The following is a 12,410-nucleotide window of genomic DNA, read 5'->3' on the forward strand; positions in this document are numbered from 1 at the left end:
TAGAGGAAATTAACGGTTGGAAACACTTGGAGTTCATACAATTCAAACAATGGTGGTTAAAAGTGAGTCCATTTTACTCACCTGATCTACTATCAATTACTTAATTAATTAACTGAAACAAACATGATTTTGTTTTAACAAGATATAATATACGACTCAGTTTAATGTAGGATTTTGGGTTGGTTAGATATTACTTATCCACGATTCGTTGAGTCTAAAAAATATATTTATTTCTTTGTTGAATATTCTTGATTCTTTCATATTTACGATATATTCATAATATCCACATATATTTTTTATATTTTATTTTTTCAAAATTTTGAATTAAATTATTTAAGAAAAATCTTAAAACTATAAATTCGGATGAAAAAATAATTTAAAAAAGTAAATCAAATTATTAATTAAAATATATTAATGCAAATAAATTTGGTTTTTCAGAAAAATATATATAAATGAGTAACGTTAAGATATAAAGTTTTTAAAGATTAATCTTTATTAAAGTAACTTCGATTTCATCATTCTAAATAAAAAAATTAGGATTATATAAATCAAATTTTAGAAAATTCTTTCATGTTAGTATTCAAATAAAATTCACTAATAATTACAAATGAGTAGCATGTATTTGCATGTCAAATACCATGATATTTATACCTATTTCATTAGCAAGTGGATACTTAAATATTCGTACCCATAATACATATGCAAAAAACTAAAACTATTTAAAAAAAAATTAAATGTAAACATACATAAATGCATTTGAAAAAAAGAAAAGAAGAAGCAACTATAAATTCTATTAACTCTTATGAGCTTTCATTCTTTAACTTGCATTCATATGCATATGTTCAACTATAGATATAATATTTATTTTGTAATGGATCTGAGTAACTCTCTTTTTCTTTTTTGTTGTTTAAATGATAAATGGTCGTAAAAAAACCTATAATTTGAACCGTGTTTTAGATAGTTGGTAACTCTAACTACAAATAATTTAACTTATGGCCAACTAAGTTAAAGGACTAGGTGAGTTGAATCGATGCATATTTGAAGGTTAAAAATATTGACTCATTGAACTCGAGTCATATCTTTATACACGTGATAAGTACTTTCTACTCATATTTGGTATAGTTTTCTTTGCTAATGTTAAGCTAGACATTAGTGTTTTTTTCTAAAATAAAAGGAGTAAACATTGTTTTGGTCAATGAGATATAGATGAATGTTTTGAAGAGATTTTAGATCTAATAAGAGATTTACTTCCACTTATGACAACACAAAGTAATGAGCAAAGCCTTATATAGGTTAAGTGTTTACCATTAGTGGAGTTGAGACTTCACAATTCAATAACTCAATACAAGCTACATGTTGTTTTGCATGTTCAACATTGAAAACATTATATAATTTTGAAGCAACATACTTCTTTATGTTATATTTATCTGTTGAAAATTTGAGATTGCCTTTGTGAGAGTTTCAACTCAATCTATTGGTATGTATACTAACCTCTGTGTCGTAATTTCATCTTCTGCTTATCTAGATTATTTGATGTTTGTTAAAGGACAAATATTTGAAGTTGATTTTACTTATATGCTTGTAAAGGATATGGATGTTATCTTAGAGATGATAAGAAAGTTTTTAGCTTTTTTTAGAATTTAAACAACTGAGTAGCAATATTTAGTAAAAAAATTCAACTTTTACATATACTATCGATATATTTTAATTAAATTCATATTTTATGTATATACTATTAATTAAGTAGAAATTTTTATTTAAAAGACTAAACCCGTCAGCTTAGAATGTATTACTTTATTCTAAAACAGCTTGAAAAAATGTGATCTGCAGCATCTAAATTATCACATTCTGTTTAAGGATGTAGGATAGAAAAATGTTACATTTAGGATACTTTCCTGAATTTATTTAAACCTCTGTTATTAATTGTATGATGATTAAATATCAGAAAAAGCTAAAATATATGATTGAGAGAAAATGACAGGAAATGAAGATTCCGTTTACCTGTTATCATGTCCGTTATTGTGTTCTTATTTTTAAATAAGCTAAATCAACACTTGATATAAAGACAATTGTTTAGGAAAAAAAAAAAACTCATAATATAGATGCTCAAATGTTTGAGATCCGTCAGTGTTATTGTTATTCAAATAAATTTTTAATAATATTGAAAAAGAGATCGAAATCAAATTTTCATGAATAGGTTATAAGAAACATAATATATGAAAATAAGTGAATACCACTGTAATCAGAATCATTAATTTTAAGTGTTACGAACGTCTGGTAAGGATTTTTTTTTTGTTACTATTAAAAAAATTACATTTCCATGAAATATTATTTTTCAATAAATTTATATATTTATATTTCTCACAAAACTTTCCAACGATCTAACTTTTTCTAATTAAAAAAATGTTATACATATATTCCTTATTTTTGGTCATATCACGCTACCTCGCTTATAATTATATATATATTTTTTTTAAAAGTTTTATTAAACGTGATAAATAATTTCTTCGACTTAATATATATATATATATATATATATATATATATATATATATATATATATATATATATAATAAAGAGAATTATCTCTTTTTGGAGTTTTCATTTTATTTCCTATTCTATTCTTTAAATAACTTTTCTTTAATATAACCGTTTGTTTTCAAATTTAACCATATTTTAAAATTAGAATAAATATTTAAAATAAAAAAAAATACTATCTATAATAAAATTGCAAAATTTAATTATATTTTTCTATAAAAAAACTATATAATAAAATTATAATTTTATATTGTTTTATAATAATAATTTTATTAATTTTTATTAAATGAAAAAAGTAAATACATCCAATAGCGTATGTGTATTTACTATTTTAAAATAAACTAAATCAGTTTTAAAAATATATTTAGACTAACCATGTTATTTATACAAAGTATTCATTAGCATGGAGAAACCGTTTGACCATTTTTAATGAAACCTTATCTCTTAATTACAGTTTTTCTCCTCATTCACAATAAATATAATCCTTAAACCTTATTTAAGAAAATTCAGTACAGTATCACTTATATAAACTATATATTAGTTTTACAAACCTTTTTATATAATCATTCAAATACATTTTAATCATTTATGAAATTCATAATTCAAATAACTGTGATTTTTATAAGATCCTCAAGGATCATGTATGAAACCATTTATCTATTATTTTAAAATAGAAAATTCAAATTAGAAAATCCACTTAAAATCTTTATCCAAGCAAATTCACTTTAGTTCTAACTTGACTATGTTAGAAGTAAACTTTAAGCCTAACTCAACTCTACAAAGACCGGCTTGTAAGGTGAGGTTTGTACCTCGCTCATATTATGAATTGACATGATCTCTAGTTGATGTAAATCTTCAAACATCTTCTCCTCTTCTAAACACACTATAAATTTTCCTTAACTGTGATAACATAAATCATTGACAACACAACACGAGACAACAGAAAAAGACATGATTGAATGCTTTAACTGATCCACAAAACCTAAAACACAACCACGTACGCCATTGATGTCTTAAACTCGAATTGGTTGACGACAGGTGTGGTTTCACTTTACAACTATTCAACGATGGTTAGCATCGCTTTTGAAATCGAATATCTAATGAAGAAGGCAATTAAGAGATGGAATCTATTAGTCATTATTAAAAACAGGATTAAGGAAGATTATTGAAAGAAGATAGTTGTAGGTCTTTAGTCGCATAATTTAACCTTAGAACTTTCAATTTAGGATACCCATGATGGGCACAACCTACCTTTGTCACTTTCCCTCCTTAAATATATTTTTTCACCAATAACTCTCCATGATGTTCATTTTGCACCACCCCACCATAATATCTAATTAATTAATTAATCAAATTATGAATCTCGTGACTTAATTGTCATTAGCGGTTAAGCAATGCAATTATGATTTTTGTAGTCCAACTTCTCTTCTTTCATTCACAAATCATCACTCTTGCCTTTAATGTTGCGTATCTCTACAAAAGAAAAATAGTAATGAGTTTTTTTTTTTTTTAAGTCGTAATACTATTGCTATAAAGTATTTATGTACTTTCTTAATGACTCATTTATACTGAAAACATGTTAATAGAATGCGGAAAAGAATATATAGATTATTCAATTACTATATTATAAAAGCAACCATTAGGGAGAGTTAACTTTAAACGAAAAATATTGAAAATAGTAAAAAACTTTCAAATAAAAAATATAAATAAATAAAACATAAGTAATAAAAAAAAGTAGAAGCAGAGAAAAATAAATCTATCTTCTCCCTTTCGGGTTAATATTAAAAAAAAAGTCCTTATAAATTTTTATTTACATTAATAAAATTATGAAAGTTTAAATACACAAAAGGTAGAGTGGAACTAATAAAAAAAGTAAGAGAAAAAAATAAAAAAAAATTAAAATATTTTTAGTAATTGAAATTACACTACTGGAAAAAGTTTCATTAACAATTAATTGCAGTGACAAAAGATTGTTAGTCACTGTAGTGACCAATTTAGATACCAATTTACAAAATAATAAATTATTGATTATTAAAACAGTTATCATTATAAATAAAAAATTATAATTGATCTCTAAATTAGTTTCTAAAATTTAGCTACTAAGATTTTAGTTACCAAAGTAAATTGGTCATTAAACATTAGCTACTAAAGTTTTTGCTACCAAAAGGATTTGGTTTCTAAATTAGTCTCTAATTAATTAGTGACCAATTTAGCAATTAATTATAATTTTTTATTCATAATAATGATTATTTTAGTAATCAATCATTTTTTTATTTTGTAAATTAGTATCTAAATTGGTCATTACAGTGACTAATAACTTTTGATCACTAAAATTAATTATTAATGAGAAAATTTTAACTAATTGAATGAATTTGAGAAAGAAAATGAGTATAAAAACCCTAGACCACAAAATGTTGTTATCTAAAGTATGAATATATTAATGTTATAGAAATAATAATGTGACTTTTAACTTTAAAATCATAGCATTTGAATGATTAAAATAATATTTGCTATAGTACTATAGCTGTACCGAAATTAGAGAAACAGGTAAGATGGGTTTGGAAGTGATGTTAATGTACCTATTCAGTTGCGGAAAGGTTATGATGTTTGCTTTCACCTATTGAGTTACTTATGGTTTTCAAATACTCTTATGATTCGTGCTTCCATCTTAATGCTAAGAACGACACTTAATGTAATGATGAAGAAAGACACTGAGTTACTTACGATTGTCTCCCAATGATCAAAAAAGAAAACAGTTCAGAAAAGCACACGACACCAACAACAGATGCTAATATAATAACTAATTCAAATTAAGGGATCCAATTTAGTTCTTTACAATATCAAATCCCATTTATTTTACTTCCATTAATTGCATGTAGAATGATCACCAATCATACAACTAATTAAACTTACTAGGAGGATTTATTTATCGATAATATCTACTTAATATCATTTATATTTAAATTCATTGATGAGAAATCTTTATTTTAGAAATATCTTTCGTATAAATATGTTTGAGATATCATAAATATTTTATATTTTTTTATAATTATATATATATATATATATATATATATATATATATATTAAAAAAATAAAACAAAAAGTTATTTCATTTAATATATCTCTTATATCTTTTATATTGTCAAAAATTTTATAAATTTTATCAGTAGTGTTAAGAGTCATCGTTCTTAAGAGATTTGTAGAATGAAAAATAATTCTTCACAAGTCATTATTTAACTTCAGTGATGTAGTTATGACTAGTAAAAATGTAAAATTATGTAGAGAGACTATATTTACGAAAAGTTGTGGAGGGAAACAATGATATGTTGTCTGAAAATTCCACCATGGTCCAAATCAAAATGCAAAAGAAAAAAGAGGCAAAGAAGACAAAAGTAAAATCATGCTTGTTTATAGGTGTTTCACAAATGATTCTTACTAGGATCATGAAGTCACCCAAAAAAGTTTTGGGATTATTTGAAAGGAGAATATGAAGGAAACGATCAAAAGGTTAAGGACATGAAAGTTCTAAACTTGATATGTGAGTTTGAGGCGAAGAATAAAAGAGTTTGAGACCATTAAAGAACACTCAAACAAATTGTTAGAAAAGAAATCTCCAAATTATATACTCGTTGAGAAAATTTACATATTGCTTTTTGGGAAATACACAAGATTGGTCTACAACTACTTTGACATAAGTGATACATACCTAGGGATGTCAACGGGGCGGGTAGGGTACGGGTAGTAGTCCCCCGTACCCATACCGTACGGGTATCTATTATGTGGGTACCCGCATATTTTTTTAAAATTCACGGATATCCACGTGTTCTCACGGGTATTTATAAAAATAAAAATTTAATATTTAATGACAAATTTTAACTATAAATTAAAATAAAAATACAATGCATAACATTTATAAATTTCAAACAAAGTACACATAACCCATTTAAATAGTGTTGAATGATAATTTACAAATAGATGAAGATTTCTTAAAACCAAATGATAAAAAATAACCAATTCAAAATCAATGTGATAATATTTTAATCATTTTTTTAATATTTTAATTTTTTTTTTAAATTTAAATTAGAGTATAGCGTGTACGTGTATCCATGCGTACAGATACTATGATACCCGTGTTCGCTCCGTTAATATGCAGGTATAAGAAATACCCGTACCCGTTACCCACAAGTATCGTTTTATCCGCAGATACTCGTTGGTACAAATTTTTTTGACATTCCTATACATACCTTACAAACACAAGTGCAATGAAGATTAATAAGAGAATATCATGTAGTTGAAGGTACTTTATATTTCATACTGGTAAAGGTACTTTTGAAGTCAAGAACAACATGAAGGAACAAATACAACAATGTATAAGTTTTTTAATCTTGTCCCTATTGTAAGAAAAATATTTATCAACACAACAAGTGTTGGTGGCGGCTAGATGCAGAACGCCATAGATGTTATCATTTGAAAAATGTGAAAAAGATATGCAAATCGCAAGATCTCAAATAAGATGTCAAGATTGTAGAGGAATAATGAAAAATAAACTACTTGCAATATCATGTGTTACGACAAACAAATATACAAAATGTTGGCTTATAGATAATAGTTGTACAAACCATATGACTCATAATTGAGCATTTTGAAAGTAAACATTGATAATGGAAAATGTAAAAGATACAAACAACTTATAAGTATTCAAAGTTCATAAGAAAATAATTGATCTACTTTGAATTTGATGAAGGAAGTATTAACTTTAAATTATATTTCATAAAAAAAAAAACTATTTTAATTATTATTTAGATTTAGAAAAATCAAAATTGAAATATTGTAAATATTTATATTTTATTATAATTTTCTCTATATAGAATAAAAATAATAAAATAATAACTAATATATCTATTATATCTCCTATGTTCAAAATTCCTAAAGATCCTAACATTGTTGAACCTATGAAAAACAACGAGATAAATATATTTAGAAAAAATAAAACAGAAAGAATTTAGCTACCAATGTAAATTATACTATTTTTGACATATGTGAACTAAATTTTATTTTATTGAATTCATGTTTTTTTTTTCAGTTTATATAATGATTTTTTTATTATAATATTATTATTTAGTAATAACTTGTTTTTAATTTTTTAATTGCTGATTAAAAAATAAAAAAACATCAATTATGATTGTTTAACATTAAATAACTTTTTTAATTTATAATTAAATTTGGTAATAATTGTAATATTTTATTTAACTAAAAAAATTAAATTTCCTAAATTTAAGTTGACTTATTGAAAAATAAAATAAATTAAAGATAAAATAATATTATTTCAAATTTAATATATTTGAATTTCTTATCTGAAAATTTTATTATTTTAAATAACGGTTCCATTTCATTAACACCGCACAAATGTTTACATCACCTCAGTTTCACTTCTTCTTTTTTTACCTTTATCTCCTTCTTTATTAATATTAAACTTCTTTTTTTTTAAATAATTATATTACTCTTAAAAGTGAATGTCAAGCATCGCATCGTATTACGTGTTAAAAAACATTTCTCTTTAAATAAAAGTCAGAGAAGTAAATATTTTGAGTTATAAAGAAATAATTTTTTCAAAGATAAAACTTGTATAATTAAGATTGTGAACCGAGTATGCAGCTTAATTTAAAAGATTTAAAGCATAATTAATTATAAAAAAAATAGAGTAGTGATTAGGGATAAGCAAACAGTGGTCACGGTTACGGAAGGAAGCAATAACAGTGTGATGTGCATGGTGGCCGAAATAATGATTGTATTATTGGTCCACAAAAGGTGTTTCTGTACCTCAAATCAATTATCATAAAAAACGCATCATTCCTTCAAAAATTATCCTCTGCTTTCACATATCAATTATCCTCTTTTTTAATTATTCACACAAATTAAACATTCAGATTTAACCGTTCTATTTTAATTTTTATAATTATATTTTTAAAATTCTAAAATTAGTTAAATTAGTAATTTAATTTTTATTTAAGTTTTTATTCATTTTGTTTTTTATTTTATTTCTTTTACATAGTTGAATCTCTATGTTTCTAAAAAAAGACTTAAGGACGATTCAGTAAAATAAATATAGGAAACAAAATAAACAGAAAAATACAAAATGTAGGACCAAATTATTAATTAGGTTTTTAAAATGATAATAATTGTAACAACAATTCCTTTATTATTTGTAGTCCTAAATTTGGATGCGAAATTGAGATTTGTATGTATTTTAAACTTTAAAATTTGTATACAATTTTATTCAAATTTAAAAAATAGATGATATAATGTTTTGATTTTATCTTTCTTTATATGTTAAATGATATCTGAGGTTAACATTTGAATCGGATTCATCTCAAATCGTGTACACAGTCAAATATCATCCTTTTGGATAGGTCAGAAAACTAAATTAACGTAGCAGATTATATCATTTTAAAAGTTTGATGACCAAACATCTCAAAAATTTGGAGTAAAATCGAATTTCAAATATTTTAATAAAATAAAATAACAAAAATAGAAACTAAGGAAATAATGTAGCCTATATAACATATATAAGAGGAAAAAAAATAGCCATATCCTAACTAGTTCCAAATATGTAGTTGCACGCCCATTGGACCACAGAGGTACTGAGGTAGTTGTTCGCTTGGCTCATTCATAAGCTTACAAATTGTGGGACTCACTATCACCACGCTTCAATGTCATAATCTCAATCCCAAACTCCATTAAAACTCTGCAACTACACATCTTTAGTATATATTAGTCAGATTAATGTTTATTCTATATATTCATTACAAATAAAATTAAAATCATAGCATATAAATCTTATTTACAAATATGTTTTACAAGATTAAATTAGGTTTCATGATACAAGATCAAAGTTTATTTTACTGAAATTTATTAAATCTATCATGTCATATTTTACTCTTACACAAAAATATCATTCATAAATATTTAATTTACACTCTAAATATTCAATCTATATGAATTTTCAAAGACCAAATCATATTACTAAAAATTTTAATATTACATGTTATTTTTCTTGTAAATTTTTTTAAAAAAATTACAAGAAAAGACTTTTTCCTGCTATTTTTTCTAAGAATTTTATTTGGTAGATAATTATTTTATAAAATTATAAAATTAGTAAGTATTTCTTACAAAATTTGTTGTGAAAAGTATTTTATACAAAATATTTTACACAAAAATGACAGTAATTTCTTGCAAATTTTTTTCATAACAAAATTTATAAGTAGTTTTCAGATACTTTAGTTATGGCTCCTTAAAACATTCTTGTAAGAGTATATATAGTGTTGAGAAAAACAATTATATATATATATATATATATATATATATATATTTGAATTGAATATATATAAGCATGAAATCCCTCCTCCAGAAGACAAAAGAAAGAGTCCAAATGGAAGAACTATTGCACGAGTAAATCATGCCTCTCTCATCACGTTCGTCTTCTTCTTGTTTTGAAAAACCTTGACTTTAACGTAGTACATATATATGAAACCTAATTAGTGTCACCACCACTACTCAGTACACACCATAACTATACAAAAACAACCTTGTCTTCACGTCCTTGTATTAATGAAGCAACGCGTGAGAATCAACCTAAGTTACCGAGTAATGCGGCTGTGGTCGTATATGTAGCGGGCCAAGCATGCATTCCTCTTCATTATTCAACTCTTGTTAATTCATCAACACCACATCTTATTACACTTATCTCAAACTACACGCATATTTCTCAGAAAAAAAACTCTGTGAAACAAACAATAACAACAAAAAAGGTAGCCCTAATTCTAGTCCTAGCTTAATTGACCTAATAATAAGTACCTAACTATAACTATAGCCAGATATATACATATATATGCATGTGGCTTGCAATTATATATCAACATGTCCTTGCTGCGCATGTATCTACTAACAAGTCTTTACTTTTCTCGCAATTGCATTTAGCTTTTGCTGCAATAATCAATGTTGCTAGGACAATCATTAAAAAGTTAAGAAAAAAAGAGGAAAATGAGTATTATTAATTAATTATTTCACTTTGATTTTAGTATACTCTGGACAAGCTTTAAATAAAAGCTTTTTATTATTAGTTTCTGTTTAGTTTCTGGAGATTGATCTATATTTCGTAACGTAGATATCTATTTGGGTTTTGTTCAAGCAATAGAAGAGATGAAAATGAAAAAGAAGAAAAGCATGTAACTCTATTGTGATTTTCTATATTTTTGTTAGAAATGGACTTTAAGCCTAACTCAACTTCACAAAACCAGTTTGTAAGGTGAGAATTACATCCACTTATATATATTGTGAATTGATCTTATCTCTAATCGATGTGGGACTTTCAACTTGAGAGAGGTTTTCTGATAATATGTTATAAGGTTTTACAAAGTTCATAGAAAAATTAATTTCTGATAACAAAAATGATATAAAATATTTCATGAAATATGAAAAATTATGCTGATATAAAATCTATGAAGTAGAAATAAACATACAAATACAATAAAAATATTTATTTATAATTAATAAAAATCTAACCATATATATACTTTGCACAATTTTCATTGTTTTCAAACTTTGCACAATTTTTTTAACTTCTGCCTTCTTCTTGTAGTCTTCTTTTTTTCTTTCACACTATCAAATATAGCATAAATCATTGCAATATATATACATGCTTGTGTAAAGACAAATAAAAGCACTTTATATTAAACATTGAAAGAAAATGACTATATCTAATTCATATGTTATTATTTTATTCACTTTCTTTGGACATATTTTTGCAACAAACAAAAATGATGTATCAAATGGATAAAAAGTGTGATGGGATTCTGGGAATGAGGATTATATCTGTGTGGCAAACTGATTCGTCCTTTTTGGGAAGCCACATTAATGGAGTAATGTACTTTGGTTCGAAAACAGTGAAATTAGATGAAGGAAGCGAAAACTTTTCTTCCACGATGGTTATTCTGCAAAGTCAAATGGTCTTTTCATTAAGGTTAAGTTACAGTATAAACTAAAGTTCGAAAGCAACAGTACTATATAATTATGAGTGGCGTGATGTTGAACTAATGACGATAACTCATCGTAGTAGTGTTTTTGCTTTCTCCAAAAAAATCCCTTTTGCAGCCAAAAAAAGCACTTTTGCAGCTCCTCGATGGTTGATCCTGGCATTCCCTCACCATGGAAAAAGAAATACGTCCAAAAACGAATCTAGGCTCAAACCTAAAATTATGAATACTGTGACATAAAAATATAGCAAAGTTTCTTTTAGACATGGAATTGTTGCAATTGAACAGAGTGATGTTGTTAGTAAGAACTAGGAATTTTGAAAGTGTAACAATGTGTCAGACGTGTCAGGCAAAGCACCGTTTGATCTTAAAGTGCTTGAAGGGTGTTTGCAAGTGGTCCACTGCTCCATGTATTCAATCATCCACATAGGTGACAAATTTAACATAGTCTTATAACTATAAAAAAAAGAATCAAATTGAAGTTTTTATGTGCCATATTTATAAAAGGTTTAGAATATCTGTTGTTAGGTTAATTTTGTTTTGTAAGATACAATTTATTTAAATAATTTAGAGAGTTGTTTGAAGTTTCGTATCGACTAGAGATAACACAATTTCATAGTATATAAATGAGGTATAAACCTCACATTACTAGTCAATTTTGTGAGGTTGAATTAGGTTTAAACTCCACTTTTAACACAATATCAAATTAACAAAATTTTTTGGACATTATTAGGTGTCACTCCTATCGAACGAGAACTATTGATTCTATCGATTCATGAGTATACTATATTGCACACTTCTTCTCATGGCATGATTTTTCTACCTACTTTCAACAAA

The sequence above is a fragment of the Vigna unguiculata genome, chromosome 11 (assembly GCF_037176805.1).
Source record: "Vigna unguiculata cultivar grain cowpea cultivar isolate G323 ecotype 2 chromosome 11, ASM3717680v1, whole genome shotgun sequence".
Classification (NCBI taxonomy): Eukaryota; Viridiplantae; Streptophyta; class Magnoliopsida; order Fabales; family Fabaceae; genus Vigna; species Vigna unguiculata.